Source organism: Delphinus delphis, chromosome 16 (genome assembly GCF_949987515.2).
Source record: "Delphinus delphis chromosome 16, mDelDel1.2, whole genome shotgun sequence".
Taxonomy (NCBI): Eukaryota; Metazoa; Chordata; class Mammalia; order Artiodactyla; family Delphinidae; genus Delphinus; species Delphinus delphis.
The window spans coordinates 53,714,505-53,737,403 of NC_082698.1; the positions used below are offsets into that span (position 1 = coordinate 53,714,505).

General features: G+C 39.3%; 1 long non-coding RNA gene across 1 annotated transcript in view; it reads right to left on the bottom strand.

Moving 5' to 3' along the window:
* Positions 1–22,899, bottom strand: part of LOC132439896 (uncharacterized) — a 98,040-nt gene that overhangs the window by 54,115 nt on the left and 21,026 nt on the right. The window lies entirely within an intron of this gene.

Sequence of the window (22,899 nt, forward strand, 5' to 3'; positions counted from 1 at the left end):
AAACACATGGAACTCAATTCAATTGAACGTATTTGGACAGCTGTATCTGTGAACTTCCTAAGTCTCTCTCTCTAATAAGTATGGAGGATTAAGAAATGATTAAAAAAGCAGTTTGACCTTGCAAAACCCAAATGATCATAAATATGAAAATGTATAGTATTAACAGTGTTTAAGTACATTACCTTATTCAGATTTTCTATTTTTGTATAAATTGTAGAAAATACCTTGAGACAAACGAAAATGAAAAACATAATACCAAAGCTTATTTTCCTTGAAATGTTTCCAGTTCATGAAACTTTTATAATATGATTACATCATTATATACATAGTATTTGCCTATACTTTTATCCTCCAAAGCGCCTCTTTCATGCCCTTTCTTATTTCCACTAAGATAATTTATTCCTATTGTCAAGCAACCAATTCAATGATCTACATAACCGTTATAGAAGAAATATGGAAATTCTTAATTATGTATATAATAAAAAAGTACAACTCTAATGAAATTTCATGCAGCTATTGCCAATCATTTCCAAAAACAATTGTATCAGAGTTCTCCAAACAAAGAGTCATGAAGCACATACATACTAAAGCTGTGAGGTATTGTGCCAAATGCTGGGACACTATCAAACCTAGTCCCTTCTCTAGCACTTCCGACTTGTGTATCCAACTGTTCACTTTCTATCTCCTCTGGGAGGTCTAATTGGCATACTAAGCTTAGTATGTTCAAAGTGAAACTCCTAATGCCTCTGGTAAAAAATGACTCCATTCCCAGGCTACCCTATCCTAAAAGCGACTCCAATCTTTGGTTTGCTTAAGCCAAAATTTTGGAGCCCTCTTTGTTGGATATGCAGTGAGAGAATGCAGAGATCTCCCAGCAAACTATCATCTCCACCTTCAAAATAATGAAAATCTTCCCAGTTCTCTATACTTCTACAGCCAGCACCCTAGTCCAAACCATGACTGTCCCTATCCCAGATAGTTACAATAGATTCTTAACTGATTTCTGCTTCCAGACTTGCCTCATAACAGTCTATTCTCCCATAAAACTCATAACATATTCTACCCACATTGAGATGAACAAGGAAAGTGACCAGATATCAACACTTTGTTCTACATGATAAAATGTTATTAAACTTCTATAATTCTTTACATTTTCCATACTGTCTATAAAAAAGACATATCCAGATGCATCAAGAAAAAATGGGAGGCGGCTTCCCTGGTGGTGCAGTGGCTGGGAATCTGCCTGCCAGTGCAGGGGACACAGGTTCGAGCCCTGGTCCGGGAGGATCCCACATGGTGCAGAGCAGCTAGGCCCGTGCACCACAACTACTGAGCCTGCGCTCTAGAGCCCACAAGCCCCAACTACTGAGGCCATGTGCCACAACTACTGAAGTCCACGCACCTAGAGCCTGTGCTCCGCAACAAGAAAGGCCATCGCAGTGAGAGGCTTGTGCACCGCAATGGGGAGGATCCCCACTCGCCGCCACTGGAGAAGGCCCATGCACAGTGACAAAGACCCAATGCAACCAAAAATAAATAATAAATAAATAAATTAAAAAGAAAAAGAAAAAAAGGGAGAGAACCCAAATCAATAAAATTAGAAATGAAAAAGAAGTTATGACTGACACCAGAGAAATACAAAGGATTGTAAGAGACTACTACAAATAACTATACAATAAAACGGACAACCTAGAATAGACAAATTCTTAGAAAGGTACAAATTCACAAGACAAATTCTTAGAAAGGTACAATCTCTCAAGACTGAACCAGGAATAGAAAATATGAACAGACCAATTACTAGTAATGAAATTGAATAAGTAGTTTTAAAACTCCTAACAAACAAAAGTCCAGGACCAGATGACTTCACAGGTGAATTCTACCAAACATCTAGAGAAGAGTTAACATCTATCCTCTGAAACTATTCCAAAAGGTTACAGAGGAAGGAACACTTCTGAACTTATTCTATGAGGCCACCTTCACCCGCCCTGATACCAAAACCAGACAAAGGTGTCACAAAAATAGAAAATTACAGGCCAATATCATTGATGAACATAGATGCAAAAAGCCTCAACAAAATACTAGCAAACCAAATCCAACAATACTTTAAAAGGATCATACACCATGATCAAGTGGGATTTATCCCAGGGATGCAAGGATTGTTCAATATCCACAAATCAATCAATTTGTTAATATGGTATATCATATTGAAGAATAAAAACCATATGATCATCTCAATAGATGCAGAAAAAGCTTTTGATAAAATTGAACATCAATTTATGATAAAAACTCTCCAGAAAGCAGGAATAGAGGGAACATACCTCAACATAATAAAGATCATATGTGACAAACACACGGCTAACATCATACTCAACGGTGAAAAGCTGAAAGCATTTCCTCTAAGATCAGGAACAAGACAAGGAACCCACTCTCATCACTTTTACTCAATACAGTTTTGGAAGTCCTAGCCACAGTTATCAGAGAAGTAAAGGAAATAAAAGGAATCCAAATGGGAAAGGAAGAAGTTTGCAGATGACATAATACTACACATAGAAAATCCTAAAGATGCTACCAGCAAACTACTAGAGCTCATCAATGAATTCCGTAAAGTTGCAGGATCCAAAATTAGTATACAGAAATCTGCTGCATATCTATACACTGACAATGAAATATCAGAAAGAGAAATTAAGGAAACAATCCCATTTACCACCATATCAAAAAATAATACCTAGGAATAAAACTACCTAAGGAGGCAAAAACTTGTACTCCTAAAACTATTAAGATGCTGATGAAAGATATTGAAGACCACACAAACACATGGAAAGATATACTGTATTCTACAATAGAAAGAATCAATTTTGTTGAAATGACCATACTACCCATGGCAATCTACAGATTCAATACAATTCCTATCAAAATACCAATGGCTTTTTTCACAAAACCAGAATAATTTTTTAAAACTATTTCTTTCTTCTAAATTATTTTATTATTCTTATTTTATTTATTTTTATTTTTTGGCCATGTTGTGCAGCACATGGGATCTTAGTTCCCCAACCAGGGATTGAACCTGCAACCCCCTGCACTGGAAGCGTGGAGTCTTAACCACTGGACCACTGGGGACGTCCCTAGAATAATTTTTAAATATGTATGGGAACACAAAAGACACCATATAGTCACAATGATCTTGAGAAAGAAAAACAGCTAGAGGAATCAGGCTCCCTGACTTCAGACTATACTACAAGTAATCTGAACAGTGTGGCATTGGTACCAAAACAGATACATAGATCAATGGTACGGGACAGAGAGTCCAGAAATAAACTCATGCACTTATGGTCAATTAATCTATAACAGAGGAGGCAAAAACATACAATGGAGAAAAATCAGCCTCTTCAATAAGCAGTGCTGGGAAAACTAAACAGCTACATGTAAAAGAATGAAATTAGAACATTCTCTAACACCACATACAAAAATAAACTCAAAATGGATTAAAGCCTAAATGTAGGACCAGATACTCCCAGAGGAAAACATAGACAGAACACTCTTTGACATAAATTGCAGCAATATTTTTTTGGATCTGTCTCCTAAAGTAAAGGAAATAAAAGCAAAAAGAAACAAATAAGACCTAATTAAACTTAAAAGCTTTTGCACAACAAAGGAAACCATCAACAAAACAGATTGAAAAGATAACTTACTGAATGGGAGAATATATCTGCAAATGATATGACTGATAAGGGATTAATATACCACCTTTACAAACAGCTCATACAACTCAACATCAAAAAAAAAAAAGCAAACAACTCAATTAAAAAATGGGCAGAACAGAAGACATTTTTCCAAAGAAATGCAGATGGTCAAAAGACATATGAAAAGATGCTCAACATCACTAATCATCAGGGAAATGCTAATCAAAGACACAATGAGATATCACCTCACACCTGTCAGAATGGCTATCATCAAAAAGAACACAAATAACAAATGTTGGTGAGGATGTGGAGAAAAGGGAACACTTGTACACTGCTGGTAGGAATGTAAATTGGTGCAGTCAGTGTGGAAAACAACATGGGGGTTTCTCAAAAAACTAAAACTAGATCTACCATATGATCTAGCAATTCCACTCCTGGGTATATATCTAAAAACCCAAAAACATTAATTCGAAAAGATACATGCCTCCCGATGTTCCTAGGAGCATTATGTACGACTGCCAAGATATGGAAGCAACCTAAGTGTCCATCAACAGATGGATGGATAAAAATGTGGTGTGTGTATACACACACACACACACACACACACACAATGGAATACTACTCAGCTAAGAATAAAATTTTGCCACTTGCAGCAACATAGATGGACTTGGAGGGCATTATCCTAAGTGAAAGAAGTCAGAGAAAGACAAATACTCTATGATATTAATTATATGTGGAATCTAAAAAATACAGCAAACTAATGTATATAAAAAAGAATCAGACTCGTAGATATAGAGAACTTGTGGTTATCAGTGTGGGGAGGAGGAGCAATACAGGAGTAGAGGAGTGGGAGGTGCAAGCTATTCAGCGTAAAATAGGCTCAAGGATGTACTGTACAACACAGGGAAGATAGCCAATATTTTGCAATAACTGTAAGTGGAAAGTAACTTTTAAATTGTATAAAAAATTTTAAAAATAGCTGCATATCAACAAAAGCACATATGAATGCATAGCTTTCACTATTTCACTTATATCAATTTCATACACTTTGCACTGTAGTTCTGCCAGTTATTTTCAAATGGTAAAACTAGGGTAAGGATTGTCTTCAAATGTCTGATTGGGATGCACAATTCATCATTAGTAAATGTATGTTCTTATTCTTCTTCTCTTCATTTTGTTCCTTTTATTTCACAATGACCACTTTAATTGGAGATCATGAAAAATGTATAAGTGGAAAGAGAAAAGCATTGGGGAATACCGGTAATATCTAGAAAAAGATGGTTAACCGTTTGTAAAAGATATTTTTAAAGTACAGCCCTACCTCATACCTATTCATAATAAAACTAACAACGGGTTAAAGGCCTATCTTTAAAATTATGATGAAAAAAATGAGATTTATGGGCTTCCCTGGTGGCGCAGTGGTTGAGAGTCCGCCTGCCGATGCAGGAGACATGGGTTCATGCCCCGGTCTGGGACGATCCCACATGCTGCAGAGCGGCTAGGCCTGTGAGCCATGGCCACTGAGCCTGTGTGTCCAGAGCCTGTGCTCCGCAGTGGGAGAGGCCACAACAGTGAGAGGCCCACGTAATGCAAAAAAATAAATAAATAAAATGAGATTTATGATCTTCAAGGTAGGAAAAGATTTCTTTAGTCTAACAAAAAGTCACACATTATAAAGGGAAAAGACTGATGAAAAGATGCTCAGCCTCAATTGTAATTGAAGTAAACCAGCTCACATGCATCTGATAATTAACAATTTAAATGTGTGTGGGTGATATGGGGGAAGAATGACAAAGATGAAAGGAAACAGGACACTAGCGTCAGGGTTAGTATCAACTGTTAGAACCATTTTGGAAGTACTTTTATTATACACAATCAAATTCAAAATGTAGCATACCCTTCACAGCAATCAAATAGAGGGCATTTGAAAACCGTAGGAAAGTTCTGTAGTGAGTTTATATATGAATGATAAAAACAATAACAAAAAACAGGATTCAACTATATGCTGTCTACAAGAGACATATTTTAGATCTAAGGACACACATTGGCTCAAAGTGAAAAGATGGAAAAAGATATTCCATGTAAATGGTAACCAAAAGAGAACAAGGGTAGCTATACTAATCAAATAAAATATACTTTAAGTCAAAACCTGTTGTTAGAGACAAAGAAGGACATTATATAATGATAAAAGGGTCAATTCACCAAGGAGATATAATAATTTAAAATATTTATGCACCAAACTTCAGAGTTCCCAAATATATGAAGCAAATATTGACAGACTTGAAGGGAGAAATAGGCAACAACATAATAGTAGAAGACTTCAATGCCCCACTTTCAATAATGGATTAAAAAAAACCAGAAGATCAATAAGGAAATACTGGACTTGAACAACACTACAGACTAATTGAACATAACAGTCATATATAAAACATGCCACCTAATAGAGTACACATTCTTCTCAGCTACACACGAACACATCACATGTTAGGCCACAAAACAAGGTTTAACAAATTCAAGAACCCTGAAATTATACAAAGTATATTTTCCAATCACAATGGAATGAAACAAGAAATCAGAGAATATAAAAAGACGAATGGATAAAGAAGATGTGGCACATACATGCAATGGAATATTACTCAGCCATAAAAAGGAATGAAATTGAGTTATTTGTAATGAGGTGGATAGACCTAGAGTCTGTCATACAGAGTGAAGTAAGTCAGAAAGAGAAAAACAAATATCATACGCTAATGCACATATGTGGAATCTAAAAAAATGGTACTGATGAACCTAGTGGCAGGGCAGGAATAAAGACGCAGACGTAGAGAAAGGACTTGAGGACACAGAGGGGGAAGGGGAAGCTGGGACGAAGTGAGAGAGTAGCACTGAGATATATACACTACCAAATGTAAAATGGATGGCTAATGGGAAACTGCTGCATAGCACAGGGACATCAGCTTGATGTTTTGTGATGACCTAGAGGGTAGGATAGGGAGGGTGGGAGGGAGGCTCAAGAGGGAGGGGATATGGAGATATATATATAAATATAGCTGATACACTCTGTTGTACAGCAGAAACACAACACTGTAAAGCAATTATACTTCAATAACGATATTTAAAAAAGTAAAAAAAATAGGGCTTACCTGGCGGCGCAGTGGTGAAGAATCTGCCTGCCAATGCAGGGGACACGGGTTCCAGCCCTGGTCTGGGAAGATCCCACATGCCGCGGAGCAACTAAGCCCGTGAGCCACAACTACTGAGCCTGCGCATCTGGAGCCTGTGCTCCACAACGGGAGAGGCCGTGACAGTGAGAGGCCTGTGCACCGCGATGAAGAGTGGCCCCCACTCGCCACAACTGTAGAAAGCCCTCGCACAGAAGCAAAGACCCAACACAGCCAAAAATAAATAAATTAATTTTAAAAAGAAAGGTAAAAAAAAATAAATAGGGGCTTCCCTGGTGGCGCAGTGGTTGGGAGTCCGCCTGCCGATGCAGGGGGCTTGGGTTCGTGCCCCGGTCCGGGAGGATCCTGCGTGCCGCGGAGCGGCTGGGCTCGTGGGCCATGGCTGCTGAGCCTGCGCGTCTGGAGCCTGTGCTCCGCGACCGGAGAGACCACGGCAGTGACAGGCCCGCGTACCGCAAAAAATAAATAAATAAATAAATAAATAAGTGGATATTTGCATAACAGATTCACTTTACTGTACACCTGAAACTAACACAACATTGTTTATCAATTATACCCCGATAAAAAAAATTTTTTTAAACTACTGGGTGGGGCTTCCCTGGTGGTGCAGTGGTTGAGAGTCCTCCTGCCGATGCAGGGGACACGGGTTCGTGCCCCGGTCCGGGAGGATCCCACATGCCGCAGAGCGGCTAGGCCCGTGAGCCATGGCCGCTGGGCCTGCGCGTCCGGAGCCTGTGCTCCGCAACGGGAGAGGCCACAACAGTGAGAGGCCCGCGTACCACAAAAAAATAAACTACTGGGTGTAAGATAGGCTAGAAGGATGTGTAGTACAAACAGGGAATATAGCCAATATTTTGTAATAACTCTAAATGGAGTATAACCTTTAAACATTTTATAAAAAATTCAAAAAGTCATAAACTTAAAAATAATAATAAATTCCCTTCTATTAAAAAATCAATAGCAGAAGGAAAATTGGAAGATCCATAAATCTGTGGAAATCAATCAACACACTCTTAAACAACCAATGGGTCAAAGAAGTTGCAAGGGAAATTAGAAAATACCTTGAGACAAATGAAAATGAAAAACGTAACACCAAAAATTATGGGATGCAGTGAAAACAGTGCTAAAGGAAGTTTTATAGCTGTGAATGTTTATAGCTGTAAATATTTTAAAACCTTAAATCAACAATCTAACTTTATACCTCAAGAAACTAGAAAAAGAACTAAACCCAGACTTAGATGATGAAAGGATATAAGAAAGCAGACAGAGATAAACAAAATAGAGAATTTTTTTTTTAACTGAAAAGGTCAACAAAAGTAATACAGTCATCCCTCAGTATCCACAGGGGATTGATTCCAGGAACCCACACAGATGTCAAAATTCGAGGAAGCTCAAGTACCTTATACAAAATGATGTAGTACAGCATGATGCAAAACCCATGAATATGGAGGGCCAACTGTATATTTACTGGAAAAAATCCGCAGATAAGTGGACCCACACAGTTCAAACTCATGTTGTTCAAGGGTTAACTGTAGCTGTTTGTTTGTTTCTTTTGCGGTACGCGGGCCTCTCCCTGTTGTGGCCTCTCCCGTTGCAGAGCACAGGCTCCAGACGGCGCAGACTCAGCGGCCGTGGCTCACGGGCCCAGCCGCTCCGCAGCACATGGGATCTTCCCGGACCGGGGCACGAACCCGTGTCCCCTGCATCGGCAGACAGACTCTCAACCACTGTGCCACCAGGGAAGCCCTGTAGTTGTTTTTTGAAGGAATAAAATTGACAAGTCCTTGACTAGATAAAAAAAAGATTAAAATAAAAATCAGAAATGAGAGCAATACAACTAATGTCATAGAAATGAAAGTGATTACAAGTGAATGCTATGAATAATTGTACACCAACAAATTGGATAACCTAGAAGAATGGATACATTTCTGGAAACATATAACCTACCAAGACTGAATCATGAAGAAAATCTGAACAGACCAATAACAAGTAATGAGATTGAATAAGTAATCAATCATCAAAAATCTCCCACCAAAGGAAAAGCCATCTCCAGATGGCTTCACTGGTGAATTCGACCAAACATTTAAAAAATTAATGCCAATCCATTTCAAGCTCTTCCCAAAAAGACCGAAGAGGAGTGAACACTTCCAAACTCATTTTAGAGGCCAGCATTACCCTGAAACCAAAACCAGACCCCCCCCCCGCCCCCGCAAAAAAAACACTGGAACAAAACTACAGAACAATATCCCTAATGAATATTGATGCAAAACCCTTAAAATACTAATGGACCAAATTCAACAGCACATTCAACAGTTTTACACCATGACCAAGTGGGATTTATAAGGACGGTTTAATATACACCCTCCCCAAATCAATGTAATATACCACATTAACAGAAAGAAAAAAACCATTATCATCTAAACTGACGCAGAAAAAGCATCTGACAAATTTCAACACCCATTCATCATAAAAACACTCAATAAACTAGGAATAGAAGGAAACTACCTCCACATAAAAGCAATATGTGAAAAACCCACAACAAACATAATACTCAAGGGTGAAAGACTGAAAGCTTTTCCTCTAAGATCAGGAACATGGCAAGCATGCCTGCTTTCACTTCTATTCAACATAGTACTGCAAGTTCTAGCCAGAGCAATTAGGTTAGAAAAACAAATTAAAAAGGCATCCACATCAGAAAGGAAGAAGTAAAATTATCTCTGTTCACAGATGACATGACCCCATATGTAGAAAAACCTAAAGGTCACACACAGTGTTAAAACTAATTAGCAAATTCAGCAAAATTGCAGGATACAAAAATCAATGCACAAAAATAACTTGCATTTTTATACACTAACAATGAACAACCCAAAAGCAAAATTTTTTAAAAATCTCATTTACAACAGCATCAAAAGAATAAATTATGAATAAATCTAACCAAGGAGGTATACACTGAAAATTACAAAACATTGCTGAAGGAAATTAAAGAAGACACAAATAGAAAGATATACGTGTTTGTGGATTGGAAGACTAATACTGGTAGGAGGTCCATAATACCCAAAGTGATCTACAGAGTCGATGCAATCCCTACTAAAATCCCAATGGGATTTTTTTTTTTTTTTTTTTACAGATAAAGAAAAATTCATTTGGAATCTCAAGGGCCCCTGAGTAGCCAAAACAACCTTGAAAAATAAGAACTTGGAGATCTCACACTTTCTGATTTCAAAACTTACTACAAAGCTACAGTGATCACAACAGTGTGGTGCTGGCATAAAAACAGACATATAGGGGCTTCCCTGGTGGCGCAGTGGTTGAGAATCTGCCTGCCAATGCAGGGGACACAGGTTCGACCCCTAGTCTGGGAAGATCCCACATGCCACAGAGCAACTGGGCCCGTGAGCCACAACTACTGAGACTGCGCGTCTGGAGCTTGTGCTCCACAACAGGAGAGGCCGCGACAGTGAGAGGCCCGTGCACCGCGATGAAGAGTGGCCCCCGCTCGCCACAACTGGAGAAAGCCCGCGCACAGAAACGAACACCCAAAATAGCCAAAAATAAATAAATAAATAAATATTAAAACAAACAAAAAAACAGACATATAGACCAATGGAACAGAACAGATAGCCCAGAAATAAACCCTCACATGTATGTTCAAATAATTTTTGACAAGGGTGCCAAGACCATTCAATGGAGAAAGATTCGTCTTTTCAGTAAATGGTGCTGGGAAAACTGGATATCCACATGCAAACGAATGAAGTCAGACACTAACATCACATACAAAATCAACTCAAAAATGGATCAAAGAGGTAAATGTAAGAACTAAAACTATAAAATTTCTAGAAGAAAAACAGGGCAAAATCTTCATGTCATCGGATTTGGCAATGATTTCTTACACCAAAAGCACAGGCAACAAGAGAAAAAATAAGTTGGACTACATCAAAATTTAAAACTGTGCATCAAAAGACACAATCCACAGATTGAAAAGGCAACCTAAGGAATGGGAAAAAATATCTCCATATCTGATAAGGGGTTAACATTCAGAATACATGGAGCTCCTGCAACTCAACATTAAAACAAATAACCTGATTTTTTAAATGGGCAAATGACTTGAATAAATATTTCTCAAAAAAAAATATACACATAGCTATTAAGTACATGAAAAGATGTTTAATATTACTAATTATTAGGAAAATGCAAATCAAAACCATCATGAGATACCACCTTGCACCCTTCAGGATGGCTACTATCAAAAAAAAAAAGAAAAGAACTGTAGTGTTGGCAAGGATATGGATAAATTGGAACCCGTGTGCACCGTCATTGGGACTCTAAAAAGGTGTAACCACTAATAAAAACAGTATGGCAGTTTCTCAGAAATTAAAAATAAAATTACGATATGATCTTGCAATTCCACTTTGGGGCATATACACAAAAGAAGTGAAAGCAGGTACTTGAACAGAAATTTGTACACCCATGTTCACAGCAGCATTATTCACAATAGCCAATTGATCCAAGCAACCCCAGTGTCCATAAATGGATGAATGGACAAACAAAATGTGGTATATACATAAAATGAAATATTATTCAGCCTGGAAAAGAAAAAAAATGTGACACATGCTACAACACGGACGAACCTTGAGGACATTATGCTAAGTGAAATCAGCCGGTCACAAAAAGAAAATACTGTATGATTCAACTTACATGGGGTATCTAGAGTGATCAAATTTATAGAAACCTAAAGTAGAATGTTGGTTGCCAGGAGCTGAGGGAAGAGGACGATGGGGTGTTATTGTTTAATGAGTGCAAAGTTTCAGTTTTTCAAGAAGAGTTCTGTAGATGGATGGTCATGATGGTAACACAACACTGTGAACATACTTAACGCCACTGAACTGAACACTTAATGGTTTTGATGGTAAATTTTGTTAATGTGTTTTATCATAATAAAGTAATCCAAGAAAATATTCCAGAAATAGAAGACCTGAATCTACTGAATGAATCAAGTGTACTGAAGAAAATTAACTCAGGATGATTAACACCAAGACATATCCTAAAAAAACTATTAGACTGTAAAGATAAAAATTCCTCAGTGCTTCCAGGAAAAAAAAATAATTTAAAAGGGTATTTATATAGAATATTGGATTTATAAAAAACATACAAATTAAGGCAACGTTAGCACAGGATTTTCAAGAAACTTAAGGAAAGAACATGTGAACTAAAGATATTATATTGAGCCGAGGGGGAACTGGCCTCCTTACTCAGCTGAGGCTCTTCCTCAGCTGAGGTGCAGAGCAGAACACTGCCCGTCTGGTCTGCAGGTTAGATTTGACCCCCAGCCTCGGTCTCTTTCCGCTCATGACCCTGGGCAAGGCACTTACTGTCTTCCAACTTCTGTTACGTCCCAAGGTAAAGGAGGTAAATGATAACTACCACCCTACGTAGGAATTATGACACTCAGAACAAATAATTTCCGGCACTGTCTCCAAGGGGTGAAATGACATGCTTATGGTCACGAAAAGACAGAAAAGGTTTGTCCCAAAGAGATGGATTTTTACAAAACTGGGGCTTCTTTCCGTAATTGTCTTCTGACCCTTCCTGTTGATTGTGGGATTGGGCTCAACCCAGATGAGATTAACAACATTCCCTGCCACATCTCTGCACAAACCGGAGGGTTAACCTCCAGTTTGTGCAGATTATCACTCCACACTATTCTCATTTCCTAGTCTTCATTGAGGAAACATTTATGGGGAATGGGGAGGAAATTACCATTATTTGTGTTTGAGACATTCCTTGACCACTGTCTGGATTTTTGTCCCCATACAGTAACTAATCTAATCCTCACACTCCAGCAAGTTGAAGTGTCTGAGTATTATTACAGGTTGTGAGCTGTTCTCACTGGGCAGTCCCCTCACAGCAGACTGAGAGACTCCAAATCCGGATCGCTGCTTGCACAAAGTGAAGAGGAGCTCTTCATGAAGAAGTTTTAATTTGGAAATTCCAGGGTAATTTTTCCCATTAAGCAATCTTTAGTCTTTGTCGACTGCTTTGGGATTATTTCAGACCAAGTTAGGGAGGCCTGGATCTTTTTCTACTTTGCTGAGCTGATGAAAATAATTAACCTGATGACCACATCACTCAACTCTGATATATAGCAACACCTGGCCAATTTCACTTCATCCACCCACGCATTCCACTCATCTCCTCAACAACCGCCCGCCCCCATTATTCTGAAGTGAATCCCAGACATATCATTTCACTCAAAAATACTTCCATATATATATATCTAAAATACAGAAATCTTTTTTAAACCAGCTCCATGTTGTTGAATATTTAGATTGGTTCTACTTTTTCTTTTTTTCCAGTTTTGAGCTATAGTTGACAAGAAATCCCTTTTAATGTAACAAAGAGTTCATCTTTAAATCCCCGAGCCTCTCAGAAAGACCTACTGCCAAATTCCACTGTACAGAAACCACAGACAATTACATCAGTGACATGAGCTGTCCCCAGCCTATAAATCTATGTTTTTTTAAAGATGAAAGCTCAGACCCCTGCAAAACACTAGTACACCAGGTAGGCCGCCTCCCACCAAAGAAACTCACCATTGGAGTCCATATTGAATCTCTAGTCCGGGGTCTTTCGGAGTGAAAAAGTGACGAGCTCTGGAGCAGTAGCAATACACCCCTGAGGTGCGCAGCTTAAATAGACCTTAGATGCAGCCCCAGACATGGCTCCGCCTCAGACACGCCTCTCAATCACTTTAGTGGAACCACCTTTTCAAAACCCCGCCTAATCCACCTTTTTAAAACCCAGCTTCCAGTCATTGATGACCAGCTGGATCTAATTTTCTTATTTAATCTCCATAATACCCTTATAAACTACGTATTATTTTATCCCCAGTTAGACTTGAGAACACTGGGGGCAAAGAGGTTTAGACCAAAGTGAGCCTCTGACCAAGGCAGTGTGACCTCTGACCTCACACTTGTCACCATCATCCTATTATGTTATAGGCTATGTTATAGGCTACAGGCCATGTGAGAACAGAAGCTTTGTCAGGCTCACAGATGATCCATATTGCTTTGTATCATTATATCATTGACTAAGGAATACTCAGATCGGAGAGGCCAGAAACTAAGAATGAATAAGGATTATGGACACTACATTATTTGCTAATTCATCTTATTCTTAAAACAACGCTTTGAGATAACCAAAACCTCCATTTTACAAATGAAGAAACTTCAGGCCTTTGGGGTTTTCTTCCCAAATGTGTGGGAGGTTATTTTATACCCTAGGTATGGAAAAAAAAAACAACATATGCTTGACAGCTGTTTCAGATGAATTCATCTGACTTCAGAAGGATTCACATGTCCCCCTTTCTATTTAAATAAATCACTACAAATTTATGTGGCAAGCCCAAAGAATAAATCTTTCACACATAACCTTATTTAAATCTTATAGCGGCCCTATATAGATATATAGCATTTATACCCATCGATTCTCAGAAGAGGAAAATTCCTAGAGGACCATAAAGCAGATAAAAGTAAGGTTTTTTTAAATAAGCAAGTTAATAGCTGAGATGCAGGTGGAGGGAGAGCCCGTGTTTCTGATTTGATTCCAAAATAGATCATGACTCACCAACCGAAATAAAGAAAAAGCACGAGGAACAGACTTGATGGGCAGATGAAATCCTGGGCGGTCACATTAGTGAGTTATGACTATAGTTGGGTCCTATGCCGTCTGTTTGGAGTCAGAGGCATTGGTAGCCCAACCAGTCCATTTGTGCGGTTCCAGGTGCTTTGAGGTAGTTGAAGAGAATATTCTGGGGGCTGGAAGTGTTGAAGAAGTTTGGAGACCAAGAGAGCAGAGCAAACCAAGATAAGGTGGACCTAACCTGATTTCTCTGGCTTTTTTTCCCCCAATAATTCAAAGTTCAGATCAACTTTTGTTTTTTGGGTTTTATTTTTTCTCTCGGAAGCTTGAATTCACACTCGGTGGCCTCCTCCATGAAGCTGCTTCCAAAAACCATTTTTACCAGACACCTTCACTTCCTCGCTTTACATTTTTTTCTCAATTCCAGTCAATCCTGCCTCCCTTCCCACTCCATTATTCAGAGGTTGCTGGCAAAAGCCAACCAATCAGTGCCTCAGATGCCCAAGCTTATGGTTAATCGTCCCCACTAAGTCATCAAACATTATTGGCCATTGTTTTTTTATTCTTAAACTCTCTTACTTCAGATTCTCTAAATTAACCTTGGCTTCAAGGGATATCCACTGAGACTTTTATACTTTTAAAAAACACCTCATAACAGTAAGAGCCCAACATATACCAGGTCCTGCGTAACAGCTGTGAACGGCACAAATGCAGTCTCTGCTCTCAGAAAACCAACATTCAGGTGGAACTTTTAAAAGTACTTACCTCCCAATAATCACTTGCAAGGAAATTGCAGAACTTTCTAGAATGCCTAAAAAGGCGTTTCATGACCTGGCCACAACTTCCGTTTCAGCCTCACCTCTGAGACTCCGTGGTGTCCTGCAAACTCTTAGCTCCAACCAGGCTAGGCCATTTCCAGGCACTGAGATACCCTCTGCCCTCCTGGCCTATACATCTGCTTCAAGTGCTATGAAGAGCTCCAGGTGACTTTAGAAGAAAATAACCAAAAGCAAATTCATTTTTTTCTGTTTTTATTTTTACAAGGATGTTGCGTTTGCCTCTAGGCAATACTTTTTTTCTTTCTCAGTGTTATGTGATCAAAGGGAAATTTTCAGACAATTTCAATTTCTCTCACCCCTTACCCTATTCTGAAATATTGGTTATTCATGATGTGAGTTGATCTCTGTCAAACTGTATGCCATGTGCAGCAATATTGCACAAAAAGGAGTAAAATTATTCACACAGACATGAGGCTGTCTGGGAAGGTTAATCACAAGGCCACAAGCCTAGAGGGGTCAACTGAGAACAGGCCAGGCCAGGGCCCCATGGGAGCCCCCAAACCAGCCCTGGAAGTCCACACCTCGATTTGTGAGAGCCATATCTAATCGTAATAACAAATACAATGTACTATCTGAGAAATTGGTTTTAAAATCCCTTAAAAATTCTAAAAGTCAACAAAACAGGAAATGACATGTTAAAAGATTCACAAAATATTAGTATAAACAGAAAAGTTCATCTGTGACCAAAAATAAACATGCCTGACAGAGCTATCTAATGGCCCTATTGAAGTATTACAGCCACATTCCATAAATGGTGAATTTGGCAAACTGATGGTCAGCAAATTGGCTCTGAGCACACTGGGTCTTGTTGAGATGATTTTATGTAAATTGCCCTTTGAATGAACTGGATTTTCTCAGACTGAATTCTAGCCATTTGCTTGCTTCTTCTTCTCCTATAGAAGAACCAATAATAGATGGTTCACTGAACAATCAAAAGAAGAACAATAGCTAACATTTATTTCTTACTTTACGCTACCACTAAACTAACCACTTCCCAAGCACATAAAAAAATCAGTGTCCTATAGGCCAAAATCCTGAAAAAACAATCATTATAATCATTATAACCACCACCATCATCATCATCAACCATCACCATTATTTGAATTTGAAGATTTTTTAAGTGAGGACAAACACACCCTGGTTCCCCCAGTGTCTCACCACACCCTACGAGGTTACTTCTACCTCCTTCATTCATTTAATTTAATGTCATGAGGACATTTCTGTTTGCAACCCTTGAATGCATGATCTCATAAGGCCAAAAGGGCTGTACTAAAACATTAAATTATGCTGCCCATAGTACATTCCTATTGATTTGCTGTCATCAGAACTACACTGTGCCCAACCTGAAGCCTGGACTGCACTTGTCTTCTTCACAGGTGTATCTCCAGGGCCTACCAAATGTTTATTGAATATTCGAATGAGCGATGCAAACTTTTCTCTATTCACTTTGTATTGCTCCATCAATCTTTCATCTTCTCTGCTTTCCCTGCTTCAAATTTTACCTCCAATGTACACCAGACATTTTTGCTCCACTGATTTAAAAAGAAAATCATCACTGACTCACCTTGGTTAAGGGATCAAGTCAAAACTCCTCAGTTGGACACCTAATGCCATTCATGATCAGACCCTACCTGCCCTTCCAGCCTCACCTTCCTTCATTCAATTTCACATTGTTCCTTCTTGCAACAACAAACTGCTCCTAATTCTCTGGATACACAATACTCTATTCACATTTCCATAGATTTGTTTATATTGTTCTCCTCTGTTCCCCATGATCCTGGGAAAGTGTGAGGGGGTTTCCTATATCAGCACATGCTCATTCTACCCTACAGCCATGTCATCAGAACTTGCCTAGGGGCACTATTATCTCTGTACCTTGTGATACTGCATTATTTGTATATTTGTATTGGGGGGGTAGAGTTTAAAATACTTTTTCCCAAACAGATAACCAATCAATAGTTTATTTGTTCCTCCTTAATTTGAAATGTTGAAGGGGAGCAGAATTTGTCACCCCAAAATATGCCACCTTGGCACAAGGATTATTTTCTGCTAAAGGCAATCAAATTTCCAAAGATTCAGGAAAAGTTCTTTTCCTCTCCCTCAACTGCCTAAATTTACACTGGCAAGGCGGACTGTACCAGAAAGAGAGCTATTACCAGAGATATCTTTTTACTAGGAAACTTATTTGTGTAACAGGGCAACCTTGGTTTTCCAAACATCTCCTCTGCCTTCCTGTGAATGGCCTTCCTCACCATTGTATCCCCAAACCCCTGCCCCTTTCCTCATGTCAGGATGTTACATAAGTTTCAATGACCTGACTACCCTTTGAGTTTTCAAATCTGTATGGGGACTTGTATAATTTTGTTTGCTTTTTTATCCTGTTAATCTTGTTACCAATCCCCAACAGGTCAGTGACCCCTCAGTGGGTTCTTTCTTTGCCCAGAGTCACAAAGGCCAATCAAACAAAACCAGTTTCTGAATAGCAGAAGAGAAATTTTATTCACTGATCAAGGAATGGAGAAGAGAGAGCTCATGTTCTCAAAACACCTTCTCTCTGAAGGGAAGGAGGGAATTTTAAGGGGTAGGAGGCAGGCATATCATCAAGGCTCTAGGAAAGGGGTAGAGATTTCCAGAGCCAGCCTGGGACAGCTGGAGCATGCGCAGTCTTCCATGCTTCTTTGCACAATGCATGAATTGTGCCTAGCAGAGTACAGATCTCCCGCTTGGGGCAGAAATCTTAGCATGGTAATGAAGCAGAGGTAACTTTCCGGACACTCCAGGTCTCATCTATGCAGGTATGTTCCTGTGGTCAAGTCAGAGCCAGTTCAGGGTGGCTGACCACTACATATCTCTAAGCACAGCTGCAAAACATCTCTCTCAAATACCAGGTGCTTTTGAAACAAACACAGAGATAAATCAAGGCAAGGATCCTTTAGCCCTCAGGGGCTGATATGGGTGACAATCTGTTTTAAATCAGTTTAATTATTAGATCAGCCAAAAAACCTAGAAGGGAAGAAGAGCATATTCTTCTGCCTGCACATTATCTTTATCATAAAGTAAATGCTTGGGTATATATCAGATCTGTCTCTGGAGTATCATTTTCCATTGGTTTATTTGATTCGCATGTCGAATACCAAATGTTTTTAATTATTATAGTTCATCATCGTGTGTCTTCATACCTAGTAGGCCAATCTAATGGGGGAAAATGTATCTTATTTTTGCTTTATTTTGCACATCCCAAATTGCCATTAAGGTTGAACACCTTTTCATGTTCCTTGGCTATTCAAGTTTCCTTCTTAAGGAGTTCCAATTCATGTCTTTTACTTATTTGTCTATTATATATATTGAAGAATTCCTTCTTCCAGGTCTTTCAACTTTATTTATTGTGCCTTTCAAAAGAATGAAGTTTTATTTTTTAATAGAAATTTCTTTAATATGTGGTTAACTATTAAAATGTTTAATTATATTTGTACTCTACATTATAATGTTTTTCATTTTCATTTAGGTGATTTGAACTGTCACTCAAAATGTTATGACTTTTTTCCCCTTTCAGGTGTGATTGGGATAGGATACTACTGTACCCAAAGGGGCTTCTCAGAAGAAGTGAGAGATTCAGTGACGAAATTGGTTCCCCTGACACTCCGACTATGGCAGATGACTAAGATTCAAATGCTCCCACCCCTGCCAAATTCCATTATGTTTTTAACCTTCGAGATCTTTCTAGGATCTGGCAGGGAATGCTGAACACTACTTCAGAGGTTATCAAGGAACCAGATGTAAGTGACACACAAGAGAGTAAAACAAGTAACTTTTTTTTTTTTGTGGTACGCGGGCCTCTCACTGCTGTGGCCTCTCCCGTTGCGGAGCACAGGCTCCGGACGCGCAGGCTCAGCGGCCATGGCTCACGGGCCCAGCCGCTCCGCGGCATATGGGATCTTCCCGGACCAGGGCACGAACCCGTGTCCGCTGCATCAGCAGGCGGACTCTCAACCACTGTGCCACCAGGGAAGCCCAACAAGTAACTTTTTAATTATAAACTCTAAATAAGGAATGAAGTGTTAAATTGAGAAGCAGTTAACTTTTTTCTTTCCCTCTACAGTGTATAATTTTAATATCTTGCTAAGAAGTCTCTTTCCCCATTCTCTAAGGTTGTAAAATTCTTCTCTCATATTTTCTTTATTGTTTTCAATGTTTAGGTCATTAATCCACCCAAAGGGGAGAGAGAGAGAGATAAAACGTAAAGGGGTGAAAGATTTCTCTGCCAACCCGTAGGGGATGGAGGTCTAGGATACCTGGAGGATAAAGAAATTAGCTACTCCTGTTACGTGGGGAGCGGGTGAGTTAAATACAAGAGAGAAATCCCTTCTGAATCTCCAGCTGACATCTCCAGTTGACTGTGGGTTTCTTATAGATTGACATAAAATACTCATGTCTGAGTAAAGATCTTCTGACTCCTTCTTCTGGATTCCTTATGTGTGCGTGACGGGTTAATGCTAAGACCCTTTGGTCATGGGCTGTACTGCTCTTCCCTTTCATAGTAAAAGGAGGCACAGGACACTAAGTAACTTGCTGGGCTCAGAGAAAAGTGGTGGAAGATATGAAACCTAGCTTCCAATAGTCCTCTGATCCAAGCCATTTTGCGTCTTCAACAACTTTTATTCTAACATGAGTTATTTTCCAATAACTTCCTCACTGCAGATTTAACACCTGAAGAGAAATACTAAACAAAAATAGCTTAAAATTAGGGAATTTCTTGAAAAGTTTTGGTAAGGTAAAGGCTTGATCAGAACTGTACTTGTGGGGATTTCCCTGGTGATGCAGTGGTTAACAATCTGCCTGCCAATGCAGGGGATACAGGTTCGAACCCTGGTCTAGGAAGATCCCACATGCCATGGAGCAATGAAGCCCGTGCGCCACAACTACTGAGCCTGTGCTCTAGAGCCCATGAGCCACAACTACTGAGCCCAAGCGCCACAACTACTGAAGCCTGCTCACCTAGAGCCCATGCTCCAAAACAAGAGAAGCCACCGTAATGAGAAATCCGTGCACCACAACAAAGAGTAGCCCCCGCTTGCCGCAACTAGAGAAAGCCCGCATGCAGCAACGAAGACCCAATGCAGCCAAAAATAAATAAATAAATAAATTTATTAAAAAAAAAAAAAAGAACTATACTTGTGGAAGATTACCCTGTCACTTGTAGGACAAATTTGAAAAAGAGATTATTGAAGTGGTAGAACATACCTCAATTGGGATGACCCAGGGAGGCAGTAAAAATTAAACCGTGGTTTTGTAACCAGCAATGGCTCATGTGCCTGTGGCATAGAAAGCCAAACTCTGGCTGCAGGTGTTTGCAGCAAAGTCAGGATTTATCACAAATCTCAGAACCACTCCAACTTGGTCTTTGAGTGACGGGTTTTTTAAAGGGGAAGAACAGAAAGGCTGGGATTAATCATCATTCTGTGATATTTCTGTGACATTTCTTAATCATAGTTTGGGGAATCAGGATGTCCCTGGCTTATGATTCTCAGGCAAGTGGTCCATGGCTCTGGGGTCTATTAGCTTATCTTATCCTGGAGAAACAACCTGAGTTTGTACCTTAAGGGTGATATCTACAACACCAATTTTAGTCACCTGACTCTGGTTGATTAGTGTTCAGTTAATTAGTTCATTAGATTAATGGCCAGATGGGACAAAGAAAAGAAATAAAGTTTTGGATAGAGCGATTAATCATAAATTCAATTCAGTATCTTGTAATAATCTATAATGGAAAAGAATCTAAAAAAGAATATATATGTATAACTGAATCACTTTGCTGTACACCTGAAACAACATTGTAACTCAACTATATTTCAATAAAAATTTCAAAAATAAAAAATTGTAAATTCAGCAAGGTAACTTGATTTTAGGGGGACTTGGCTTCAGTTTAATTCAGAAAGATGAGATATCATGTTACTTAATCAACAGAACTCTTGACAGATGACTAGATATGAGGGCAGCCAAAGGGAAGAGCCTGGGTGCCTGGAAGAATGACGATGATATTAATGTAAATAGGGGAGTCTTGGCGAGGACTGACTCTGTGGATAATAGTGAACTTCTTGTCTTTAAGGTGTGGTGCCGTACCTAGTAAAGGTGACCGGCTGGCAACTGGAGAGAGGCTGAGACTGGAGAGATTGTTTTAGAGTCATCCGGAGGTGAAAATTAAAGTTCAAAAAGACTGTAAACACAGAGAAGATAATAGGAAACACCTCTATGTAGGGGACAAGCAGTAAAAGCAAAGCTGAGAAAACAGAGGTATTCAGAGAGGGAGGAGAACCAAGAGGGTGATGTGATGAAGAACGATTAGAAGTAAGCAAAGCTGTTGAGCCCCGGTAAACCTGATACTGACAGGCACTGCGGTTTATCTGGGAAATGGACTGTGTCACACATTCTGGAAACCACTCTTTAAAACATAGCCAAATACAGTCATGAAAAAAATGAGGAAACAACTTTGGCTGTTTCCATGTCAACTGAAAAAGTTCTGGAAATATCCCATAGGTTATATAAAGCATGGTCCTTAAGAGTGCTGGAACACTCAGCTACCACTTGACTTCCAGTATACCTACCCATTTACATGACTTCGGGTACCTCTCTGTGCTATTTCCTGTCTTTCAAATGAAGGACAATAGTCTATAGCATAGAGCTGTTTTGAGAATTAAGTGAGCTAATATTTCTAAAACAATGCCTGGAACATAGTAAGTGCTCAATAAACATCAGCTATTGCTTTCACAATAGTTTTTAAAGCCCTGTCTCTCCTGAAGTCTCATCAGAACACTTTGGCTTGATGTGCCTCCCACCCTGCATTGATGATACAGCACTTAGCACAGGGGCCTGGCAAATACGCCAAAGGCTCAGTAATATTAATAATCAAAACGTATAAAGCACTAGGGGCCGGACACTTTCGTGAGTGCTATTGACTGAAAGAAAAATGCACAATGTAAGAGCTACGAGTTGAGTTTATGCAGTGCCTTACTGGGGACTACAGACCAAGAGACAGCCTCTCAGATAGCTCTGAGGAGGTAGGGGGAGAGGCCAGCACATATATGATTTTGGGTAATGAGCACATGCCATCAAGCACACATCTCAGTAGAAGGTTACTGCTAGTCAAGAGGAACAGATATCTCAGTTAATGATTGTAGTGCTTTTCTAAGTATGGGAAAATGCAAGAATCTGAGTTCATAAAATTTTTTTCCTGAAATATATCTAAGCATCTAAGGGCCTGTTTTGCCTGTTCTCCCAAAGCACTGAGCACGTCATGCTATTCTTCATCCTGAATTCCTTTCAGGGTGTCCTGTAGGTCAGCAACTGCAGTGGCTAATGACTTGCTCCTTGTACAGCTGGATGGTGGGCAACATCCTTTGCTTTACAGCGGTTTTATTACAAGTACTAACTCATGTAATCCACCCAAAACCTCTGAGGTAGGAACCAGTGTATCCCCACTTTACAGAGAGAGAAATTAAGACACAGATGGGCAATGTAACTAGTGTTAGCTTACACGAAATGTTACTGGCAGAGCCAGGAGGTAAA